This window comes from Nasonia vitripennis, chromosome 4 (genome assembly GCF_009193385.2).
Source record: "Nasonia vitripennis strain AsymCx chromosome 4, Nvit_psr_1.1, whole genome shotgun sequence".
Taxonomy (NCBI): domain Eukaryota; kingdom Metazoa; phylum Arthropoda; class Insecta; order Hymenoptera; family Pteromalidae; genus Nasonia; species Nasonia vitripennis.
This window is the reverse complement of record NC_045760.1, coordinates 25,160,111-25,171,340: the sequence shown is the minus strand read 5'-3', so window position 1 is coordinate 25,171,340 and position 11,230 is coordinate 25,160,111. Positions and strand designations below refer to the sequence as shown.

Genomic DNA, 11,230 nt, shown 5'->3' with positions numbered 1-11,230 from the left:
CACTCATGGCTGACGCATGTGCATATCGCATCGATGCGGAGCTTACCGCTAGCGACCGTTAGGTGGCTGACGGGAACCCCAAAGTAAAATAGCGTTCTGAAACTGTTATAACCGAACGTTTGCCACGTAGTTGTTTTCGCTACTTGCTCGTGATCCTCCTCTCCGTCAATTGCCGATCGTCCACCAAAGGGTGAGCTCTTTTCGTCGGATTTGAATGGCCAGTAGATCACCAAGGTTTTTTTATGTACTAGGAATGAAGGCACGCTTCGCGCGATCTTGATTCTATCTCTGTCTAATAACACTGGTAGAAAATCTATTATGGAGTATAAGTGTTGGACGGCACACTAACGTCTGCTAATATTTTATTAAGCATGTAACATGTTACTAAATCCCTCAAACTATTTTTTAATAAATATATTAATAATGCTCAATGTCGTCATCATTGGTTTTAATAGTGAATTTGAAGAAAAGTTCAGTATAAGTCAGTGGGTTTGTCTATCATTACAATGCCATTTATTTGCATTATAAAAAAGCTATACAACTGAAATTTTACACAGATGCTTACTATGCTACCTAGAAAACATGTAACCTACATGATTATGATTTAACTGTTGTCATTCATATTTTCACATCGAGGTCCATATGAATTTTTTAATTTAGCGTATCAAATTTTGCTTGTAGACAGTTACACAGAAACTACCATCTCTAGCACATTGTATTTCTGATTTCCAGTGTATTTTTACATGAAGAAAGTGATAAGTATTTTAGCTTTTTTGTCAAGGCATTAATTCGAATTTTGACTTTTAACAGTTGTGAGAGATTTTGAGACCGATACCTGTTTCTCCATTTTTGCATTTTTTCTCATTCGAAAACTAACAGGTCTCGAAAGCTCATATTTTGCATATACAGGGTGAGTCATTTTAATCTTTAATCTCAATTATCTCGTTGGCAAAGCTTGCCAGCGAAAAAAGTTTCGGGTAAAAGTTTTAGGATTTTTCCCTGGCTATCTGATGATGACCTTGACAATGTCATGAGAATGACCTTCAAGGTCATTTGAAGGTCAAGTCGATTTTTTCAAATAGAAACCCCTACTTTTGGCACCAGAAATGGAAAGAGCGGGAAATTTTACGTTCGAACATGTGATTTTGGAAACAAATCATCTTTTGTGCGGAAATTACCTTTGACATCAGCCGAACCCAGGATGCACCATCGAGGAGGTTGTCAAAAGGATTTAGCATCCCATTTTTTGTTTTATTTTTTTTTTGTTTTTTCCCTTTTTGTTATTTTTTTGGTATTTTTATGGAATGTTAACTGGAGTTAACCATTGATTAATTGTTCGAAATTACCGCCGTTTTGTTGGATGCAAAGATCAAGTCGAGCTCTGAATTGTCTTATGGTTCTAAGTAGAACATCTCGAGGGATTGCTGCACAAGCTGTACGAATGCGTTCGATCATATTATCTCGCGTTGTTGGCCGTTGAGCATAAACAACATTCTTAAGATATCCCCATAAGTAAAAATCGGGAGGGGTTAAATCAGGTGAACGAGGGGGCCAGGCAACTGGGCCACTCCCCCAATCCACCTGCCATTGTAGCGGGTGTTTAAATAATCACAAACAATGCGTGCATAATGTGGTAGTGCTCCATCTAATTGGATCCACATTCTTAGCCTTGTGGCTAGGTCTACATTTTCTAGTAATTCACGTAAAATGTCTCGAAGTAATCTCAAAAAGTTTACCCCATTCACGTTCTCTTCAAAGAAATAAGGATGATTGATGATTCCACACCAGACCATAACACTCCAGCGGTGTTGATTGTCTATGGGCCTGAACCAATGAGGATTTTCATCTGCCCAATAATGGCAATTATGTCTATTCAATTCTCCAGTGTTTCTGAATGTTGATTCATCTGAAAAAAGAACGTGCCTGAAAAAGTCTTGATCTTGTTGAATCATTCGTATTGCCCATCGACAAAAACGTACTCGCAAAATCATATCATTTGGAGTTAACTGTTGTGTTAATGTTATGTGATAAGGATGATATCTTCTCGCTCTCAATATTCGGGATGCTGTTGATTGAGGTATACCTATTTCTCTTTCTATTTGTCGAGTACTAATGTGAGGATCAAGATGAATAATCTCTAGAATGGTAATAACACGAGGATCGTTTTCGTCGTATTCATGATGACGGCGTTGACGAACAAAAGCTCCATTTCGAGCTCTCTGAGTTAAGGTTTGAATAGTAACATTACTTGGGTGTCTCCTATTGGGATAGCGTTCAGCATAAAGTCTGGCAGCTGCTGCATAATTATTTCGACTTTCTCCCAAAATCATGATCATATCAACGATTTCGTTGGGACCATAATCATCCATGATCAAAATCAAAATAATTTGTTACAGACCAGTAAACAGGGAAACAGATTTTTTTCAATAATAATTATCGATTTACAAGAAGTAAAAAACACGATTAAGCTTTTCTGCACTAATTTGCTATCTACATAACTGTTAAGAGTAGTTCACTCTCAAAAACTGACACTAATACAAAATAATGGAATGACTTTGAAAATTTTTGAAAACTGAAAAAATTACGAAAATTTTAGAAAATATTGAAAATTTCTGGAAATATTGAAAATTTTTTCATTTTTGAACGCATGTCACTCTCTTTTCATTTATGGGGCTAAAAGTAGGGGTTTCCATTTCAAAAAATCAACTTGACCTTGAAATGTCCTTGAAGATCCTGTTTAACGACAGGGTCAAGATGACCATTCGCCAGCCGGGGAGAAAACTGAAAACTTTTGTGGGTAACATTTTCTCCTTGAATGCATTCGAGTTCAGCTAACCAGTTGTACTGTTATCGGCATGATCAATGACCTTTACCATTGAATTCAAGGTCAAGGCAAGGTCATATTCAAACGTAAAATTTCCCGCTCTTTCCATTTCTGGTGCCAAAAGTTGGGGTTTCTATTTGAAAAAATCGACTTGACCTTCAAATGATCTTGAAGGTCACGCTCAATGACATTGTCAAGGTCATCATCAGATAGCCAGGGAAAAATCCTAAAACTGTTATCCGAAACTTTTTTCGCTGGCATGCTTTGCCAACGAGATAATTGAGATTAAAGATTAAAATGACTCACCCTGTTCAATTTTGTTGAATATTAACAATTAATTTGTTAATAACAAATTGCCTGACCACTTTTGGGCATTCCACCATCGAAATTCGTGTTCAGGAGGCAAAAATACATAGAAATAACCTTGGTGATCTACTGGCCATTTAAGTCCGACGAAAAGTGCTCAGCGCCTAAACTACTGGTATCAGCCATGGATCCCGAACGAGCCCAGCTTGCGCGATGACTTTACCATGAAAATCAATAAACAAATTTAGAAGAAAGATTTACCAGATAAGAGCGCTTATCTACGAGAAAATTCAAAGATTGATAAATACTATACGTGTGTTCGAGGACGCGTAAGTGTAACCTAAAAGTAACGCACAGCACATGCACGCTCGCTTCGCTCGCTCGCAACATTGCGTTTCCACAAATAGAAATAAAGCATAGTCCAGTAATGGGGCAGTACAACAATCTGTAGAATCAGCAATTACCCATTCAATGTTTACAATTAAAACAATTTAAATTTGAATGAGACCCAGATTAATAATTTATTGAGTGTTCGCACATTTCAAATGTTTCGCAATAAAGTTTTATTAGAAGAGATCAGTCTGAATCTTTTCTCAATAACTATTTGTGCAGTGGGCTGTGGCCCACCGCATCAAAATTGAATGTGTGATTATGGTGCGTTTGGTGTTCGAAAATTACATTATTTTTTTGCAGCATTGTTTTAAATCCTCATACACAGATAAGACAACTGAAACTAAATGCCCCATGATCTCAAAATCCATATGCACAGTAGCACCGTGAATCTAAAGGTCTCATAATCTTAAAGCCCTAATACGCGAAAAAGAAACATAAAAATTAGTGCCCCATAACCTCAAAGCTTCTTATAGACAGATAGAACAAGTAAATCAAAACACCATAATGTAACCTCATTGAGATTGAGTTGTCTTTACTCTGTACATGTTCTATGAGATAGACACTGCAGGACAAACACACACACATGTATGGCATCCACTGCTATGCGGCTAACCTCTCACCCGCGTCGCGTCGCTTATTCGCAACTAAGTTATTGACAACAATGTGCGGTGAATGTTGTTCGTACGCGTAGTCTAAATATTCGTTGTGATATTTTCTACACTGCTGGCAACTTTTCAAGTGTTTTTTTTTTAGTAAACTGTAAAGGAGTAAAACGTTAGAACCCGGCACTATCTCCCAGTGTAAACCTGTTGCTGCTATCAGATAAGTCTTTCAGAAATATTTTAAATTTAATAAAGCTTTAATTGGAAATTAACGTTAAAAATGTATGCTAAGCACAAAATAAATTATACTTATCTTCTGTTACAAAAAACAGGCGATCTCTATGTGTCATGTATAACCAGTGACGTGATTCTATAAAAATAATCACATGTCAGTGTAAGATCTGTTCAAGGTAATATACTGAATATTTAGTTTAAATAGGAACAAACATAGGAGGATAACCCTTGGTTTTTCAGAAAATAAACACACAAACTATTAATGTATAAACATTGGCAACGTTTCGTCCAGGGTGAGGACCTCTTCAAGCCTTTATTTGAGAAAAACAGAAAAAATTAAGATATAAATGTATAAAAAATATTTTTTACAATAAGTATATAGACATCATAAACTTAGTTGTTATACAATAATTAAATAATCATACCATAATAATAAACTATATATCACAAACCGACACGAAAACGTCTCGATAGTCGTATACTTTTTCTCAGTCAGTAGAAGTCAAATATAGAACAAGTATGTATAAGAGACCACGCAGTACGGAGATACCCGAGGATACCCGAGATCACTTATTCACGCACACATGGACGGCCATACGCAATACATAGAAATTTCAAAAAGAGAGAGATTACACAGTAAGCGAATCTAATTTTTTAAATATTTACTCAATTTTTTATATTGTTTACTAATCATGTTAAAATCTTCTTGTTTATTGATATTATTGTTATTAATATTAATAAAAATACTTTCTGAAATCAGTCTTTTAAAATTATTTGGTTCTTTATCTAAAATTTTGACATTTTCAAAATCAAAACTATGTGAAAAATTATTTATATGCGTGGGGATGGGTAATATTTTATCTAAAGACGTTTTTTTATGCTCGTCTATTCTCCTTTTTAAATTTCTCTTAGTCTGGCCTACATAAGTAGCATTACAATCATTGCACGAAATCTCATACACAACATTAGTCTCAAGCTTATCCTTTCCTAACTTAATAACATCACTTAATTTGTTCGACATATGAGGTACAATTGTAAAGCCATATTTTTTAAAGGAAGACTTACATGTAAAAAATAGTTTTTCGTAAAACGGAATCTACATGACATTTCTAACAGTAGGTACCTTATTTCTAATACTTGAATTGCCAAAAGTGTGATATCTCACACGATAACGAATACAACTATCAATAAATTTTTCCGGATAACTATTTTCACTGAGGATTTTTTTAACCATAACTAAATTTTCTTCATGGAATTGTTTATGAGAGAGAAGCAGAGCTCTATCTACTAGATTGTAAATAATGTTACGTTTTAATTGGATTGTATGATTAGAATTAAAATTTAAAACTCTATTAGTGTTTGTAGGTTTTTGATACCAATTTGTAATAATACTATTGTTTTTTATTGTTAATGTGATATCTAAAAAAGGAATCATGTTATTATTTTGTAACTCATGTGTAAATTGTAAGTATCTATTATAACTATTAAATTTGTTTAAGATTAGATCTAACTCATTCTCTCTCACACATAAGATTGTATCGTCAACATATCTAAAATAAAACAAAGGTATGCAGTCATGATTATTTTTTAGTTCCATGAGTACAGTAGTTTCTAAATCCTCCATAACTAAATCTGTAAACAACGGTGAGATAGGGGAGCCCATGGGTGTGCCGAAGATCTGTTTATAAATTATATTGTCAAACAAAAAATGTGTGTTATCAAACAGGAATTTCACTATATCAATTATGCTTTCAAACGGAATTTTTTAATGACTTTGAATTTTTTGAAAGCGTTTATCTAAACTGCATAAAACTAACTCTAAAGGTATATTTGTAAATAAAGAAATCACATCGTGGGAAACTAGGATATATCCTTGAGGAATAATTATATTAGTTAATTTTTTTATTAGATCAAAGCTGTTGTCAATGTGTGAAGCCGGATTTTTTAAAAAACTTATAAGAGTTTTATCAATGATGTTAGCTAAGAACTGTGTAGGACTATTAACTGTTGAAATAATAGGTCTGAGAGGAACATCTTTTTTGTGAATCTTTGGCAGTCCATATGCTAGAAACCAAGGGTTATGAAAAATACATTACGTTTATACATTAATAGTTTGTGTGTTTATTTTCTGAAAAACCAAGGGTTATCCTCCTACATTTGTTCCTATTCAAACTAATTTTACATTATGGAGAGGAGTTCTAATATTTATACTGAATATTTGATATTATGGTTTAATATGCACTATAGTGAATTATGCATCTAATTTTTACACAGATGTATTACACATTGTGTAGAAACAGTCTACCATAACAGTTTTTACTCAACTGCTTTGGTTCGCACTTACGCAGTGGACCCTATGGCTGTGGCGGCTCAAAAATATCATATGCGTACTAATATGTAAAAGATAAATCTATTTGTACACGGTCTTAAGAGTAATTTTTTCTCCACCAAACTTTGAATTTTTTCAGCTGCAGGATTTAGCCAGTTTTGGCAAATCTTAAAAAAAAATTTTAATGCTTTATTTGGGAACAATCTAGAGCGATTGGAAATCTTATAAAAAACATAGTTTTAAAAATAATTTTTTTTCCTACCGAACTTAGAATTTTTTCAGCTGCGGAACTTAGTTAATTCACGTACGTGGTCAGATGAGATTTTGTCATGACATCTCACCTGAGATTTATCAATAGGGACGTTGAAAGAAAATGTGAAATAACTCTTTATCAATTAATTAATACAACATGTTATGCTAATTCTAATGCTATTAAAGAAATCACAAGTATTAATGATGAAATATTATCAGTGGAAAGTAGTCAAATTTATAGGATTGCAATTTTTATACAAATCCGAAAAAAATGTATATAGTAGCGACACCAAACTTGTTTTTTTTAATTATTGAACGCCTTTAAATGTATAGTATGTTATAAATAAATATTTTGTACAAAGGTATTTATAATTAAGAAACAAAGTTTTGTAAAATAAATCTGTATATAAAGTTTAGAACAAAATCGTTATTTTATTATTATACTATCACAATTAGATTTTATAACAATCTTATAAAAAGTAACTGATGTCGCACTGTTGTACCATAAATACACTGTAAAATTGTAACCGCATTGTAATACGGTAGTCGCACCGTAACACCGTAACTGGGCCGACATATTAAACTCTTGTGATTGTAAAAGCAAAATTTTCCTAACGACCGCGTGGTTTTATTTATGTTACAGGTGGTTCATAACATTAGTAATCCACAATCATAATTATTTCATTTAATACATTGATTCTTTTGTTTAAACTTATATAATAGACTTTTTAATTACCTTTTTCCCAAACCAACCCTGGCACCCAACCCCCGGAGAAAATGGAACCGTTACATGGCTAAGTGTAATACTGTAGTGTAGTACTGGGGAGATGGGACTATCGCAACGGATAAGACATGACACTCATTGGCATTAATCAACCAGAGATCGAAATATTCAAATAAGCAAGATCCATAGCAGGCCAAGCGCCATGTTTTCACCCCGTTCCAGGGACAGTCCTAATTTAAATGAAAGAATTCCTCTGTTTTTATCAGCTTGATATCTGATACGATTCTCATTGAGAAGTCAGAATATCGATCTGATTTTTGGAATATGGCGGAGTGTCTGGGGCTTGATCCGACTCTGCCACCGGTCGACCGTCATTGCAGTACCACAAAGAACGGCCCACACAATTAATTCAAACCAAATCTCCTTAATTTAATACAGAAACAGTATTAAATTCGAAACAATATTATGCTGCAATGTTTTCAGAAAATGTTTCGCTGGTAAACATGTTATTTAAATTAAGTAAGCACACTTACTAAGTTATAAAACTGGACCTCATTCACATAAAAATGTTTTTAATTGCAAACATTGACTAGGTATTAGGTGATTCTCGTGATTATTATACTGCTCAATTTTTGCTATTAAAACAATTTAGGTGTGAATGAGGCCCAGTTTTATAACTTAGTAAGTGCACTAGTTTTTAAATGAGAGTCATCCCTGCTAAAAATACTTGAATGAATTTGATTGAAATCGATTGAAATTTAATCGACTTGCAAGATTTCGTCGATTAAAATCCTTTTGACTTGAAACGTTTTCAATCACAATCCCTTTTTTTTTTTAGTTTTTGAGTGAAAATAATTTCAATAAATTGCGCTTTATGCTGTATAATAAAAGCATGACGAACGCTAGTATAAATTTTCCGTGATAAAATGATAGGTCATTTTATTCTTCTAAATGTACATATTAAGCAATTTAGTCTAATTCATTTTTTCGATAACTTTATCAGATAAAACTGAAAAATCGCTATAAAAAAACGAGATAAAAAATGTAAAAACGGACTTTTTACTTACCATATTACAGTAAAAACAAAGAAAATGAGACTTGGTGGCTGAAAATCCACTTAGTAGAAGCTGAGATACAGGCGTATGCATACGCACGCACAACATACCTCCATACGGACATTTTCTAAAAACACTATTTTTCGACTTGAAATACTTTAAAACACACTTCCAACATGTTTTTAGACAAACTCCAAAAATCACTATTACAAAGCTTCCTTAGGAAGGAAGCAATAAATCAATATACTGTAGAAAATGCTTAAGCATTATCATATGACTTATTATAGTTTTTGTTTTGTAATTTAATTTATAAATATCGCTGCTGGAATCCTTTTTATTAGTTTTGAAAGAAATTTCTTCAGATGATTGTTATAATTATATATTGGTAAACAAAATTCACCTTATTTTACCAAAGAATCATTCAATATTCATGTTATTTTTGCTTCCTCCTAGGGGAAACTTTGTAAAAATAAAATTTTCAGTTTCGCTAAAACTTCGTAGAAATGCATTTGGAGGTGTTTAGAGTTCGTTTCATGCGTTTTCAGAAAATGTCTGTGCGGATGGCGTTATGATTCTGGAACCACGCTACCGATCGTAATAAAATTTGACATGCATGTTTTACGATTCTGAATTCGGGAAATTTTTTTTTATGATTCCGACCATTTTATGGCCATATTGTAGCCATTTGTCGATTTTTGCTTTTATTTGATGATATGATTTGTATGATGTGATTTATACAATATATTCAACAATAGTGTATTTAAAAGAGCATAAAATTGCTACTGTTTTCCGCACGATTTTCCAGATTAACTCTTCATTTCGATTGTTATAATAAAAAAGGTGATTTTTAAAAAAAATTACTATCGTCTAAAACTAAATTGTTAAACGTTTTGAAAAAATGTATGACAATAAAAAAACAATGATATCTATTTGCTGTAAAAATTTTAAGCCATTGAGTTAAACCTCGAAAATGAAAAAAATGGGTTTAAGTCCACCTATCTGTGACTAAAGTAGTCCTTATTTGCACCGTGTTTATCACACTCGCTACACTCGTGCGCTAACCTCACGATGCTAATAAGGACTACTTTAGTCACGAATAGGCGAGACTTGCGGATTTTAGCAGTCTGTGCTATAAAATTTTATACGATACTCTTGACTTAAATGGTTCAGTTTTACACGGCGCTTAGCGCCGTGTAGAAAAGAACCATTTAAGTCACACGTATCGTAATGTACTATTTCTCCACACCTGCACCGAAAGTACCACATTTCCTCCCGGGTGCTTTTATGAGGTTATGAGGACCCTATGGTATTTAAAATATTGAGGTTTTTTTTTCATGAAAATTATTTGATTTGATTATACTGTGACAGGTGCTTATTCAGTAAAATATCAAGATTGAAAGTATTTAAGTATTAAAAATCATTAATTGAATATATATTTGAACAGTATTTTATCTATTGGAACTATAAATTTTGTTGGCGGAAGCTACGTGCCAAAGAATTAGCAGCTTTTTTTTTACTAGAGCTTGAACCTCAAAGACGTTTAGGCTTCCTGATTTAGACGCATGCGCACTACATAAGCGAATCACAAAACGTCTATCTTGGCTTCACAACATGCGGTCATGACTATTTTATATAGGGATTAATATACGTACTTTTTTTTAAAAAATACTTTTAAAACCATCTAATTCCGTTAAACGTTATATTTATAAACAAAATAATAACTGTATAGCACTGATGCATTTTTATCAAAGTCAACTGGAGATATAATATCCTCTTAAACCATCGAAAAGTCAACGAGTGAGATGTTTTTCCGGTTCCCAAACGCGATATCTCTACCTGGCGCGCGTCATACATTCTATCCAAACTTATGAGATACAATGTTCAAATAGCCTCCTTATCTTAAGTAATCCTGACCCTATAGGTACATCAAATTCGACTAACGTTATCTCGGACCTTTAGATACGATCATCTGTGGCGCGACATAGATACAAACGTGTAAACGAACACGTTGCGGGAACAAAGAAATACACCCCAACTCACTTTACAATACTCCCTTCCATAGCAACAATAATAATAATTCAAAGAAAAATCACTGCCAATTCTTTGGCACGCAGCTTCCTTTAACATTATGTATTGCTTTCATATCAGAATTGTTTTTACTTCATATATAATTCTTTAAAGTTTTTATACTTTTTGACATTCACGATAACGCGTTCCAATTGCTCTAGAGAAACAAACAGAAGGACTCCGGATCTGTTTCATGAAAGGACTTGAAATTAAAGTAGTCTTTATAGTTATTATATAACCTTCAAAAATCGTGATTTTTTAGGAAAAGTTCAACATTTAGTTTCCAAGTTATAATGGTTAGGATAGTTTGCGGAACGCATCTAAAATCACTAGTAATCGAAAAATCGCCATAAAAAACGCACATGCGTAGCTAAAAATCTTGTTTTTCACGAATTGGTATCAAAAACAGAAAAAAACGAGCCTAGGTCTAGATTAAAATTCATT

At 33.3% G+C, this 11,230-nt stretch overlaps 1 pseudogene; it reads left to right on the top strand.

Annotated features, from left to right (window-relative positions):
* Nucleotides 1–7,890: 7,890 nt before the first annotated feature.
* Nucleotides 7,891–8,069, top strand: LOC116417497 (annotated as a pseudogene).
* The last annotated feature ends 3,161 nt before the right edge of the window (nucleotides 8,070–11,230 follow it).